Raw genomic sequence first — 15,392 nt, 5'->3', positions numbered from 1 at the left:
GTTGATAAGTATATTTTAAAAAGAAAAGAAAAAGGACAAAACCAAAATATTTAAAATAACTTAAATAACAGTAATTTCATATGAATAAACAGATAGGTATTTAGGAACGATTTTGCCCAAGAAAAGGTAACTTTGAATATGGATGTTTTTGAAAAGTATGAGAGTAGTTCATCTTTAAAATTCATTTTTATCAGATTCAAAAATGGAATGATCAGACTGGAGAGATGCACAGTGGTTAGGTGCACTCGCCTAAGACTGACCACAGATCAAATCTCCTGATTCCACTAAGTCTGGGCATGACAGCATGTACCTATAATCTCTGTCCTCTGGGGAGAAGAGACCCTAGAATCATTGGCACCCCCAAGTTGTGGAATTAATAAAGGGAAACTAAGGCTCAAAGACAAGAGCAGGCAGAAGCGTAATGGAGCAAACACAGTACATTTCAATCCAGAGACTGCAGGTTGAGCAACCCTTGTCACAGGCACATACATGTACATACACACACACACACACACATATACAAATACAAGAAAAATGAAAATTTCCACCTTGTTTTAAAACTTCCAGTGGAAGTATTTTAGAGATTTCAAAACTCTAAACATTTTGTGTATGTATACACCTGTACATGTGACATAAAAATGTATTTGAGATTATAAACATTTATAATTTTTTATATTAGAATTATATACACAAAACATGTTTGCATTAATTTGCAAAATAATAAAAATATCAAAAGACGTTTTCTAGTAGAATCTCCATTTTTTTTGTTTTGTTTTTTTGAGATAGGGTCTCACTCTGGTCCAGGCTGACCTGGAATTAACTATATATTAGTCTCAAGGTGGTCTCAAACTCATGGCAATCCTCCTACCTCTGCCTCCCAAGTGCTGGGATTAAAGGTGTATGCTGCCCCCTACGTCAAAATTCTTTGCATAACTAGAAGTGGACACTTAAGCATTTTTTTAAAGAAAAGGATGACTTTTATTTAAATTTTAACATAGCAGGTTGCCTATTGATTCATTTTCCTTTTCTTCATTTCATCAACAAAACTTTGTATCTTTCCAACTGGGGAGATGTTAAAATACAGCTCTGGGACTGAAGAGATGACTCAGTGGTTAAAGTGCTTGCCTGCAAAGCCTAACGACCCCAGTTCGATTCCCCAGTGCCAACATAAGGCTACATGCACAAAGTGGCATATATTTCTGAAGTCCACTCACAGTGGCTGGAGGTCCTTCTATCTCTCTCTCTGCTTGCAAATAAATTAAAAAAATAAAAATAAAAATACAGCTGTTGCAGTCAGGTTCACATTGCTGGTAGAAATTACCCAACCAAGAGCAGCTTGTGGGAAAAAGAGATTTATTTTGGTTTACAGGCTTTACGGAAAGCTCCATGATGGCAGGGAAAACGATGACATGAGTGGAGGGTGGACATCACCCCCTGGCCAAATTAAGGTGGACAACAGCAACAGGAGAATGTGCCAAACACTGGCAAAGGGACACTGGCTATAACACCCATAAGCCTGCCCCCAACAATACATTGTCTCCAGGAGGAGTTAATTACTAAATCTCTATCAGCTGGGAACCTAACATACAGAGCACCTAAGTTTATGGGGGACACCATTTCCAAACCACCATATTCTGCCCCGGGCCACCATAAACTGATATCCATACATGATGTAAAATACCATGAATTCAGTCCAACTTTAAAAGTCCACACAGTTTTTATCAATTTCAATGATATTCATACATCCCCATAGTCCAAGATCTTTTAACTGAGCCATACTACCAATAAAAAGAATCCTCCAAAACCCATAATGGCACAGAATAAACATTCACACTGCAAAATATGGCACTGGGCGTAGCAAAGAAACATTCAGCCAATATAAGATTTAAAACAATGGAACCAGCCTAGATGTCCCTTAACTGATGGGTGGATAATGAAAATGTGGCACATTTATACAATGGAGTTCTACTCAGTGTTAAAGAAAAATGAAGTTATAAAATTTGCAGAAAAATGGATGGATCTGGAAAGGATTATACTAAGTGAGGTAACCCAGGCCCAGAAAGTCAAGTGCTGTATGTTCTCCCTCATATGTGGATCCTAGCTACAGATGATTGGGCTTCTGCGTGAGAAGGAAAATACAGTAAGTTTAAAAGGAGATATAAAGGGAAGAGAAAGGAAGGGAGGAGGGTACTTAATAGGTTGGTATTGTATATATATAAGTACAATGATTGAGATAGGGAGGTAATATGATAAAGGATGGAATTTCAAAGGGGAAAGTGCAGTGGTGGGGGGTTTACCATGGGATATTTTTTATAATTATGGAAAATGTTAATAAAAGTTGTGAAAATAAAACAACCAGGGCAAATATCAAACTTTTTAGCTTCAAGTCCAACAACTCTAACTAGTGACAAGTTTCCAAGTTCAGAAACTTTAACCAGCAGTAAGTCTCTGGAGTTCTAATTCCACCCCTTCAGCTAGGCTACTCACAGTCCTGGGAAACTTCATGGGGGTCAAAAAGCTTTCCTTAGCAGCCATCTCATGGTCCTGGCAATCCACGATTCATCCTCACAGCTCTCTTGGGTCTTTATGCAGGTATCCAGCAAACCTGCTTCACAGTGCACAAGGCCATTTCCAAAACAGAAGACTGTGTTGCAGACTCAATGACACTCTTTCCTGCATCTCTTATACTCCATATGAGGTAGGGTGTTGATTTGTTAACCCAGGGCGGGGGTGGGGGGTGGGGAGAAAAGCAGACTTTGAAGAACAGGGCACTCCTTGAGCACTCAGGCCCCTCCCAAAGAGTCTATATTCTTCCTGATGTGCCAGTGCTGGCCCAATCTCAAAGGTTGTAATCTCTCAATTGCAGCTGAATGGGCAGCAGTTCACCCAAAGATTTTTTTGTTTTGTTTTTTTGTGCTATATCCCTCTGCTCACACCAGTTCATTTCTATGCAAAGCAACCCTGCACAACTTCTCAGAACACAGGAATAACAGCAAACTTCCAACAAAAACTGCTAGCCCAGTGCAGGCAAAGCTCTTTCTCACCCTCATAAGCCAAACCTCACAGTCCACAGTTCTGACTGCATTCAGGTCTTCCAACTCTGACCATAATAGTCCATCAAGCTGTACTTACATCACTACGAGGCATTTCTTAGGGCAAGGTTTCAAATTCTTCTATATTCTGCTTGAAAATCAGCTTTAAAAGGTCAAAACCCCACAGTCAGTTGTCTAGCAGCAACCCCACTTCTGATACCACTTTACTGTTGCAGTCAGGTGTGCATTGCTGGTAGAAAATTACCCAACCAAGAGCAGCGTGTGGGAGAAAGAGGTTTGCTTTGGCTTACAGAATTAAGGGGCAAGCTCCATGATGGCAGGGAAAATGATGGTATGAGCAGAGGGTGAATATCAACCCCTGGCCAACATACAGAGGACAACAGCGACAGAGTGTGCCAAACACTGGCAAGGGGACACTGGCTATAACAACCATAAGCCTGTCCCCAACAGTACACTGTCTCCAGGAGGCGTTAATTACCAAATCCCCACCAGCTGGGAACCTAGCATCCAGAACACCTAAATTTATGGGGGACACCTGAAACAAACCACCACAACAGTTTTGAAATTAGCAACACAGGAGAAAACCTATGAGCCAGTGTCACAACTGGAATTTCAAAGGATGCTCTCTCTAAAAGTTTCCTATCTTACATGTTCTACATCTTACCTTGTTTTTGCTATTTTCTACTTAGGATAATTTGTAAATATCTTATTTCTTCATCTATAGATTGCCTTCTTACAGTTTTAAAATGACTTTGACATACTCAAGTGCATATATATATATAATTTGTAAATATGAAAACATATTTTTGGATGAGTGCATAAAATATTTTACTGTTGATAGTTTTGATATATTTTTGGAATGCCAAACTCCTATGTTATCCTCCAACTAGCTGTAGCAATTGACATGCAAAAAAAAAATCTGTAAGTACTTTACCTAATACAGTGTTAATATTCTTTTTTTTCTAATAAATTTAAGAACCACAATTTAATACCTCATAATTAAGGAAATTGCTATCACATTAGTCTTTATTCCAATTTAATTTTGGGTATTTCAATAATTTCCAATAGTCCTTCTGTTGGATGGGTTCATTGTTCAGATCCCTTTGTTGTCCCAGATGAGGACAATCATGCCTTGGATACCATAATTTTTCCTTGTGCGTTACACATTGAATGCATGAGGAACAGTTAGAATGACAAATGTGTGTATATATGATACCCAATATTTAAATGAAAATCTATTCTTCCTTGCTATGGTAGTTTAAATAGATGACCTCCAATATATACATTGTTTTATTACTTTGTAGTTTACATCTGCAGCCACCTGGCTGAAGGTGGTTTCAGGGGTGGATCTTAAGGTGTGGTGGTGGGTTTGAGATTTGAATCTAAAGATATACAAACTGTGCTGTGCTGTGTTGTTTCTGGCTTTTGCTTGCTTCTCTCTCTCTCTGCTTGGTCCTGTGAAAAGCAAGCTAGCTTCTTCTGCCATTAAGGAACTTCCCCTGGATCTATAAGCTTCAATAAATATCCCTTCATCCATAACTGTGCCTGGTCCAGAAGTTCATCTCAGCAAACCTGAAGCTGTCTGCTACAGAAGTTGGTACCAGGAGTGAGGTGAGATGTACCTGACTATGTGTATGTTAATTTTTTGGAAACTTTGCTTTAAAGGAATGGACAAGGACTTGGTGCTTACAACTGAAGATGCCTTCTGGAGTGATAAGCCAATTTTATGGACTATTCTGATGAGCATTTGAAAATGCTAAGTGCAGACAGTATTGAACTTTGACACTTGGTTTATGAACTTTCTAATGGGAAGGAAATAATGTAGAGAACTTTGTTGGAACTGGGCTACTGGCATAACAGCTGACTGCATTGTGCTGCCCAGGCCCAGAGAGTTTAACCAAGGTTAAATTTATAAGGGACTTATATACTTGGCTAAAGATATTGGACTGAGAGTTTTAAGATTTTAAGCTGGAAAACCTGTAGCAAGTTAAAATTATAGGCACTGAGACTGGTCTTGGGTTGCTGAACCTGCTATTGTCAAACACATTAGCAATCTTAAAGAAGATGGCTTACTCCTTTACATTAAAACAATGGAGCCGGGTGTGGTGGTACATGGCTTTAATCCCAGCAAAAGGGAGGCAGAGGTTGGAGGATCATTGTGAGTTTGAGACCACCCTGCGACTACATAGAGAATTCCAGGTCAGCCTGAGCTAAAGTGAGAGCCTACCTCAAAAAACCAAAAATACCAAAAAAAGGAAAAGATGCCTGAGGAAAGACTATCATAGAAATGCAAACTCTTTTGAAAGAGTTGACTAGAAAAGGAACCTGCTTTTCAAGGTTATGATTTATTTAAACCCTAAATTAACAATATTGCTGTGTCCTACACACCTGGTATTGGTTTCAAAAGCATACAAAATGTGAGGAATGGTCATGAATTGCACACAGTTCCAGGAACTGCTGCATAGATGAGGCATGAGGCAGGGCCTGATGGTCTGATAGGCTGAAAGAGCTTTTGGAAGAAGGACTATGGTTTGCATAAAGACCTGAAAATGTTTTGGATACACCAGGACCATACAAGAGCTACCATAAAATACACTGTTGGTCTAGGATGAAAGTGTTCCCTGGCTAATCTGCCCAAATGGAGAGTGGAACTGGAAAATGTGGAGACTGGAAGTCTCTGGTTATACTGAACTTGAACTGCAGAAGTTTGGTGACTGCTTGATGGTGGCTGAGTTTCCACTGTTTTAGTCTCTCCTTACTATGCATTATACCAGTTGAAAATGTTTACTCGGTGCCTTTGTATGTTGAAATTATTTAAATTATTTGATTTTACAGGACTTACTACCTTAAATTGGTCAAGACTGTGGGGACCTTTGAAATTAAACTAAGTATAGTTTACAGTGTGTGATAATTATGAATCCATTGGGGGCCAGGGGAGAAATGTGGTAGTTTAAATAGATGTCTCATTACTTTGTAGTTTATATCTGCAGCCATCTGGCTGGAGGTGGTTTCCTGGGGCAGATCTTAAGGTATGGTGTTGGGTTTGAGATTTCAATCTAAAGATATACAAAGTGTACTGTGCTGTGTGGTTTCTGGCTTTTGGTTTGTGCTTCTCTCTCTCTGCTTGGTACTGTTAAAAGCAGGCCAGCTTCTTCTGCCATTATGGAACTTCCCCTGCATCTGTAAACTTCAATAAACGGTCCCTTCATCTATAACTGTGCCTGGTCTGAAAGTTCATCACAACAAACCTGAAGCTGTCTGCTACACTTGCTAAAGGCTGATTCACACATGAGTGGTGATGGTGGTGGTGGTGGTGGTGGTGGCTCCATTACAAGTCCCAGGAGAGCCAAAAAGCTGCTGGGCAGGTCACAACCATGTGTGGTTCTGATATTCCTGAGGGAATCTTTTTTCTTTAAGGTCTCCAAGCCTACCATCCACCTTCAAGTCCTCAAATTTCTAGGTTCTGTTATAAATGGTCATCCTATAAAACTGATTTTACTTTTTTATTCTACTTCTACAAATAAGAAAACTAAGGTTTAGACAAAGGTTTGTGTTCATACTAAGAACAAAATAAAAGGGGTTGGGCAGGTGGCTCAGAGGGCAAAGCACTTGCTGCAGAGCCTGAGGACTGAAGTTCAGATGCCCAGAGCCCATGGCAATTTGAGGTCAGCTTGGTAGCTGCCTGCATTCCCAGCTCAGGAGGTATAGAGGCTGGATCCCCATGCTGGCTTGCTAGGCTAGCTGAACTGGTGAGCTCTGGGTTCAAGTTAGAGATCCTGCATCAGTAAACAAAGAAAGCAAAGGAGGAAGACACCTGACAGCACACACAAACATGCATACCCATATACACATATGCACTCACATCAATACAAACATGCATGCATACCACAAACATACATACACAAAAATGGAAAAAAATCTAAATTCAAGCCAGGTGTGGGGGTACATACCTTTAATCCCAGTACTGAGGAGGTAGAGGTAGGATTGCCATGAGTTCCAGGTCAGCCTGGGTAAATAAAGACCCTACCTCAAAGAAAACAAACAAACAAAAATCTATATTCAACACAGCATCCTCCACACAGTTTGATGTGCTTGACTTATGTTGCTGCCCTTTCTGCTGCCTTTTCTATTATAAGAATTGAGACTGTGAGAATTTTTAAAAATATGTAGTAGGTAATTCATTAATTTTCCAAGGTCCGTTTGCACAGTGCAGCCCTGTTATAAAAAGGCATTGAATGGACAACAGAGAGTGAGAGAAGACAGTACCGGGCACAGAAAACTTAATAAAATCAATAGCTTTGTCCAAAGCCTATGGAAGATCAATTGTCCTGTGAGCCTATGAAAGATCAAGTGTGCTATGAACCTATGGAAGGCCTGTTGTGTCTGAAGCCTATGGGAGATCAAGTGTCCTATGAACCTATGGAAGACCTGCTATGTCTGAAGCCTATGGGAGATCAAATGTCCTTAGACCTATGGAAGGGATGTTGTGTCTAAAGCCTATGTAAGATCAAGTGTCCTAAGAACTGATCAAGTAGACTCCAAGACTCTGAATAAACAAATGCAATCATAATATACAAGAAACACAGAAAAAACTAAGCTACTTGCACAACTTCCCAAACCCTGCTATTAGGAATGACACCCACCTTAAAATGGCTTATCCAATTTTTTATTGTACTTCTGGGGTGTTGGAGGAAAAATAGATAAATACTTAAATTTTGAAAGACTGTTCACTGATAAAGACATTATATTAATTGCACTGGTCTATTTATTAATTCCTGCCAATTAAGTCAATACGAGCATTACACTAATGTCCTATTACTTGATTAGTTTTGAAAACAATTATCTTAAGAATTGGACTTAATTGGAAGCCTCTCAATTTACAAGGTACATTAAACTCTCAGTTGCATTTTAAGATTATTCAACATATTCAGGTCAATTAGCAGTAATCACTATTTTAAACAAATGTCCCATAAAAGCTATGGCACTATATTACAAGGAGGAAATGTGAGATTTAACTAATGATGTGCAACCCCAATTGACATTTGCAGGATAAAAGGGCATTCACATACAGACTTCCTGAACAGGGTGTGTCTGCCCTAAATGCTGGATAGAGGGACACTTGAAGCCCTCCACTCAAAAAAACACATAATTTGTTATGATTACAAAATCACCACATTGCACTGTTTGTTCTAATGCTCAGCAGCAACTTAATTTCCAGATTCATAAATTACAATTAATTCTTCAGATTGCTCCATCGATAAGAGACTGCCATACATTATTGTCCAACTTATTTTCTAGAACAGATCAACTGTACCCACCACTGCAGAGGCAAAAGACACAGTGTAGGCACTGCACAATGAGACCCGGATCCCTTTAAAAACTACCAGTTGCAATCTAGAAACCTTCTACTGACTTTCCAAAATCCACTGAGAACTTGTCAATGCATTTTATTTACAATGATGCTATAATACCCAAACTGATTTTCAAATACCTTTTCAAACTACCTCATACACTTTTATATCTTATAAACTAGCTATTTGTAAGGTTTGCCCCACACTAACCATCTGTCTACTCTGGAGATCATTCACAGGAAAACTGACTGCAGGCTAGGCAAAAACAAGGGAAGTCAAGTCCTTGAAAAGATTATCCCTTGCTGGCCTGTGAAGGAGGCGCATGAGTGTTCCGAATTGTCTATGCTCCAAGTTCTACACAAGAGCATACATGTGAAATTGCCAAAGATGATTTGCTAGCAACTGTGTGACATGAACACAATAAAAAAGAAGAATGTGGGAAGTGCCAGTTGTCTGCATTTCTCTGCATATTACAACTTAGTGCCCGGCATGCAAGTGACTATGGCTGTCTTGATAGAAAACTAAACAAAGGTAGATACTGGGGGCAGGTAGTGGTCAGGACTTAACAATCCAGTATCCACTACGTTAAATCAAAGTTCTATGTGCCTCAAACTATCTATAAACCATTTACATTTAACCTCTGGTAAATTTTTCCACTAAATTGCTTATCTGCTACAATTCATCTTGTAGAAATACTGACAAAATATTTAAAACATCAAGTTCTCAGTCTAGTGAACCACCAGCCAGACCACTCAATTACCTTACCAATTTTCTGCCCCTTCCTCCCCAATGGGTGCACCTTCCAAGAAGCACAGCAGGTATCTACACACATGGAAATTTCAGCAGGAGAGAGGCAGGGGTGCAAAAGCAGTAAAGACCACTCCAGCTTGAGTTCAGAGGCACATAGGGTCTGACACTTCTTTCATAGAATAAAAGACCCTTTAAAAATCCATTTGCCTGAGTGTTAACTTCAATTATGACCAGATAGGTAAGAAGAAAGGAAAGTTCAGGTACCCTAAGGTTCTTCAAACTCCTACTGCTTCACACTGACATCCAAGCAGCCTTTGTTCAGTATGCTATGTTCCTATTTCTCCGCAAAAGTAGAACTACACAAGTACATTGGAACCAAGTGCTGCTGTCCTTCGTGTCCATTTCCAATAACTAAATGCCTTGACTCTGGTTGAGCTATTGAGTGCCTGGCAGAGGTGTAATGATCCAAGATGGGTGAGAGGAGTAAATGCTCTCAGTTTTTGTTTTGTACCTCCTCATCTGGAGGGAGGATAATCCTTGTCTTAGCTTTGGCCCTTAAAATGTCCTTGGACACAGGATGAGATTCCTAGTTGTTTATAATAAAAGTCTCTTTGTCTTATAGCCACAAGTATAGCTTTATCGAGGCAGATTTGCTTTTAAACAGTTACACTGAACTTCTTAATTAAACTAAATTTAAAATTCCCTTTCTTTTTCTCTGTGCTAGAATGGCTTAAAGTTTGTTTCTTTTCTCAGTGATATGTTGGGTGGTGGGGGAGAAGAACAAGCAAACTATTTGGGGGGAGTTAATATGTAATTAATGTGCGATTCAAGGCATGTGCCACCACTCCCGGCTCCCTCTGCCCTTTAACTTTGTTCTTACATGAACTCTTTGGCTGGATATATGAATCACACTAATGCAAATATGATTAATGAGAGAAAAGCACATAAGTTTTTATTAATTTTATTTTTGTACATGGGAATGACAAGGTAGTGAAGCCCAACACAATGGTGCAAGATGCTTTGAAGAGAGAACAACAAGTTGTGAGGAAGTGACAGGACATGGCTCTCTGGAATAGGGTGGACAAGGCTAGGAACTCTAGACGTATAGACCAGGAATGAAGCTAGTGGAAGAGAAAATGTTATTACCATCAGTTTATTTAGGTTCATTCCAGCTTTAGTGACCATTCTCTGGTGACTAAAGTTATTTCATTACCTTGTATTTGAGGATAGTGTTAGGTCAGGACAAGATGGAGTCACCAAAGATAGCAGGAGGGCAACAGAGACATAAGGAAGTGGATCATCCACATTCCTCAAAGAACCAACCAGCCATTATCCCTTCCTTGCCTAATAATGCCCCAGGTCTGGATTTCCTGCCTTCCTTATCTCCCACCTGGCCACTTTTGGTCGCACACACTATGGCTAATGTAAAGAACAAAGGATATCCCCCAACTGAAGAGTTCTATATAGTCCACTGTCTGTGATCCCAAGATGACTGCTCCACTCTTGAGAGTCAGTCCTGTCAGCTAGCGTTTTCCCCCTAAAAAAAACTTCCATTTTGGGGGTAGGGGATATGATGGAGAATGGAATTTCAAAGGGGAAAGTGGGGGGAGGGAGGGCATTACCTTGGGATATTTTTTGTAATCATGGAAAATGTTAATAAAAATTGAGAAAAATCAAAAACTTTCCATCTTTGTCTCAGAGTGGTCTCCGTGATCTTGGTCACTCCTGAACCTTACATGTGGTGCCTTGGCTCGGATAGGAAGGCTTCTGATTGCCCTCTTACGTGGCCAGGCCTCCTTTTCCCTGACTGGACCACCAAGCTGCCATTCTACCCTCTCAAGGTTTTGGACCATCTCTGTCTAATACAGGCTCTCACACCTACCATGATCTGTCCTCACTGTTTGTTCTTCCTGTCTCCTCCCACCTTCTAAGTAAGTGTCCCTCTCGGGTTGGCCTGTTTCAAGTTTCACGCCTCCTCATGGAAGCCATGGCGGCATGCCAGGCTATACCCATTGGCTGCTAGGCCCCAACCCCAGGTCTTGAGAAAGACACACTCTCAAAACTTCGGGTCTATTGCTTTCTGGTCTATCGTACCCAAAGGGGCAACTTTTGGTTCAGTTGTAACATCTCTGGACACCCTTCTCCCTCCCTCATTTCCCTCTCATCCTGTGCTTTCATTTTACACAGCCAGCGGGCTTTCAACATTGGGAGCACAGTCACCCTCACTGCCCACTAACAGGATAAAAAGCCAAGAGTTGCAACCTGTATAGTCTCTGTCCACTTGGGAGGTGCAGGCCCCATTCACCCTAACAGGCCAGGGTGTTGTGTGTAAACACAGCTTGAGCCCTGGTTCCTTCCTCTCCTAAGGTCCCCTCTTTCACTGCCAGCAGCCTTCACCATTGGGAGCACAGGTACCCTCCTTGCATTCTAACAGGCTAAAAAGCTGTCAGTTGTGACCTATATGGCCTCTGCCTACAGGATCCGTTCACCCTAATGGACCAGGGGGTCATATTGGTGTTCTGTATAATCCCACATTAAGCTTTAGTTGATTGTTCTCTCACCCTTGTTTTGCTCTTTTCCTGTCTCCTTAAGTACTTAAAGCCTGCATGACTCTTGGACAACATCCATCTTTCTCTACAACTCTGCCTGGCCACATTCATAAGCTAGAAAATGGGTCCAAACAGCATGAAAACAATACTTTTGATTTCCAAATTCTTACTGATTTCAAAAACTTCTGCCAATACAGGCAAATAGTCCAAAATACCCTATATCCAAACATTTTTTCATTCTGCATGCACAGCCTTCTCTCTGCTCTATCTGATTTTCTCATCAGATCCTTCTGGCTACCTCATCCCAACAGCTCCTCTGGCTCCTCCAGCTCCCTCAGCCTCTCCTGACACCCTGCCTGATGACAAGGTATGATTTTAGTCTCTGGAGGTGTAAGTGAAATAAAATAATCTTAACTTGCTGTTCTATTTCTAGTTTGGGGGGTTAACTGGTACTTACATTGATATACAGACTAGCCAAAGTTGTTTTCAAACACAGATGCTAAGTTTTTACACTGTTTTGTCTTCTTCCTGGCATACAATTTCTAGATTAAATCAAATGCCTTAAAGTTTTTGATAAAATAATTGATAAAATATTGTTTTCAGGGCTAATAAAATGTTCTGTCTATACTTATAAGTGACTGTTGGGAGCTATGAACCAAACCTCGGCCATGTTAACAGAAACCGCCCTATAGCAAGTTAAGTTTCTACTTCCTCACCTAATATTCAACTACCAGAAACAAAGACTGCCATATAGCAAGTTAAGTTTCTACTTCCTCACCTAATACTCAACTACCAGAAACAATGGGATTGTACACCTGGCTGAACACTCCCCCATCCTGCAGGTAGCTGATGAAGAAACAAAAGCATTGTGGTTTGACCAGTAACTCTGTGATCTTTGCCCTAACTATGTCCCCTTTCCCCTACAACACTTTGGCCTGACCACATCCCCGTCCCCCTACAACTCCTTGCCCTGACCACGTCCCCTTTTCCCTACAAGCCTATACAAACCTACGTGGAAAAAATAAAATCTCAAGGCCTCAACAAACACCTAGCATGGTCTCCTTCTTGTGTCTGTTTGCCTTTTCCTACCCAGGTTAGCTCCTCTTTGAGTCCTTGTTCAACTCCCCGCTGGCTGGGGCAAGTGGCACCCGAACGTGGGGCCCAAGGTATTAAGTGTGACCTGGGCGTCACTCGAGTGGACGGCCGTCCTCGCCATTGGATTGCCACCACACAAGGGTGAGTGAAGATCCACATAGATCATACAGGCAATACACCTGTAATACAGATCTGCTCCATGGTCACCACAGACCCGCTAAGGTAAGACAAGCGATGCAGACTTCTAGGCAAACCATTTAAGACTATTAAGCCAGATTTGCAAGACACAAGAACTGTGGGGTTTCTTTTTGCACTTCTTTTCCTCCTTTTACTTTCGGTTGGCGCCATTGTGTGGAATTGCAATATAGTGACAGGGCAACTGAAGCCTCTTGGCCAGGGCTACCCTCTGGCATTGGCTGAAGGCCCCTAGCTCCCTGTGCGAATCCTGACAATCCATTCAGGTGCTGGCAAAGACCTCCTATCTAGCCTCTCTTCCTACCAACCAACCTGGTTACACAACAGCCAGTAAATGCTCTTAGAGTGGCTGCCAGTTCTTAAAATTGCGGTTAGCCTCACGTCAAGCTCACTAGGGAATCCCCTGTGCCGGTTCTCCGACCGGAAACATTGCCCTCTGGTCTTGCCTTTTTTCCTCTATTCCTATTCTATGATGGGGCATACCCTAAGTAAGCATAAATTGTTGAAGGGCTTAAAACTTCTCTCAAGACACAAGGAACATGGGTTAAGAAAAAAGATTTAACAAACAGTAAAAAAGAGCTAATTGCCATAGTAAAAGATATTTTAAAAGCACAAGGAATTGAGATTGCTTCAAGTTCTTTAAGCAAATTTTTTATTTTATCAGGAGGATTTGTTCGTTTTGTGTGTGTGTGTGTGTGTGTATGTGTTTATGTGTGCTCATTGTGCTTGCTAGTCGTGTCGTGTTTGTGACTGTTTGTGACTAAAGAGATGAGAGGGATGCAGGTGACACCCCTTTCTCTTCCAGAGAACGATTTCAAGTAAATCAAAGACCTAAGCATAGATATTAAAAAGGAAAAGTTAAATGTCTTTTATAGGAGTGAATTTGCCAGATATTAGTTCTAGCTAGGTCAAGTTCACCTTACATAGAGGATTATTAAAAACAACAAAACTTCCTCTAAGGAGGTAACTTATAACTTCTTAGATATTTAAAAAAAAAATAGATTGTAATGTCCTGTTACTTAAGAGGAGGAGGCAACTGATCTGACTTCTGAGTCAGCCTGCCTCAAGATAACAACACAATTTGCCTTACTTACTATTAATAAAATCATTTCCAAGTGTGTTATTAATATTAATGATATAAAACTGTATTAAGACTCCTTTCTTTTTAGTAATAGGATTAATCAATTTGCTGTAATTTTTTAATAGCCTTATAAGAAAGATAATTAATCACTTCTTGGCCTTTTTGCTAAGATCAAGTGTAGTATCTGATCTTATCAGTTTAATATCTTTCAAAAAAATTATGAAGGGTTATATTAATATTTACCTAGCTCTGAAAAGACCAGATTCTACTCTATTGTAAGTGAAGTAACTGTCTCAATTATGGCACCATGATAACATTTTGTTAGATTTGGTTAACTTACATTCAAAAATTCTAGCTATAGAGAACAGTCATCTTGATTTTGATGCTACTAAGGCTGCTAATGATTTATCTACTAAAATTAAGTCTGTGTTGCCTGGTTGGGACTCTCTACGTTCCTGGATAGGCAGTTTTACAGCTGTGGGAGTTTGCCTTCTGCTTCTCTTATGCCCATTGCCTCTTTTCTTCAAGTTTCTAATAAAGTCTATTGTAAATGTTCACACAGAGGTCTGAGCTATACACTATAGGACATGTCCTTGGCTCTCTCAGACTTTATCCTAGTTCTCCCTGGATTTTGTCTGGTTGGTTGCCAGATAAGAAAGGAGAAGGAAAATCTAAGACAGAAAAACCTGCTGGGTCAAAAAGCACTGAGGATAAGGTAATCTCCATTGTGATGGGCTAAGCAAACAATGGTACTTTACGACTTTTAAAATGATAGGTTTATCTAAACAGGTGGTTGGAGGCCAGAGGCCCCCCACAGTGGAGTGTTTCTGGAATGCCCTTAAAATGGAGATTGCTCCAGGACCTTAGAAAAATTAATAAGGCCATGGTACCTATGGGAGCCCTACAACCAGGCCTCCCCACTCCAGTAGCAATTCGCTTAGGATATTGTAAAATTATTACTGACCTAAAAGATTACTTTTTTATAATTCCCTTACACCCTGAGGATCGTCAGCATTTTGCATTTAGTTTACATGTGGTAAATTTTAGAGTCCCTGAAGATAGTGGAGGCTGAAATTCTGAGCCAAAGGGTCACTTTTATCTCTTATAAAAAGCCTCTACTCCTGGTCATTTGTGCCACTGACTTTACACCCACCAGGGTGTTCTGGCAGGAGGGGCCCCTCTTCTGGGTCCATTTACCCTCCAAAAGTTAAAAATGGGGAATTTCTATCCCATAAAAGGATCTCCAAGAAATATTCTTCATCATGTCTTGTTTGTCCTAAACTTTTTTAACCTTTGATACTCAGGGTAATTCAGGTGC

At 40.5% G+C, this 15,392-nt stretch overlaps 1 protein-coding gene and 1 pseudogene across 3 annotated transcripts in view; one reads left to right on the top strand and one right to left on the bottom strand.

The window, feature by feature from the left end:
* Nucleotides 1–15,392, bottom strand: part of Man1a1 (mannosidase alpha class 1A member 1) — a 248,649-nt gene that overhangs the window by 93,230 nt on the left and 140,027 nt on the right. The window lies entirely within an intron of this gene.
* LOC123463661 lies at nucleotides 14,220–14,348 on the top strand (annotated as a pseudogene).

Source organism: Jaculus jaculus, chromosome 9, assembly GCF_020740685.1.
Source record: "Jaculus jaculus isolate mJacJac1 chromosome 9, mJacJac1.mat.Y.cur, whole genome shotgun sequence".
In the NCBI taxonomy this organism is placed as follows: Eukaryota; Metazoa; Chordata; class Mammalia; order Rodentia; family Dipodidae; genus Jaculus; species Jaculus jaculus.
Note: the sequence above shows the minus strand (reverse complement) of the source record. Positions and strands in the feature narration are given on the sequence as shown.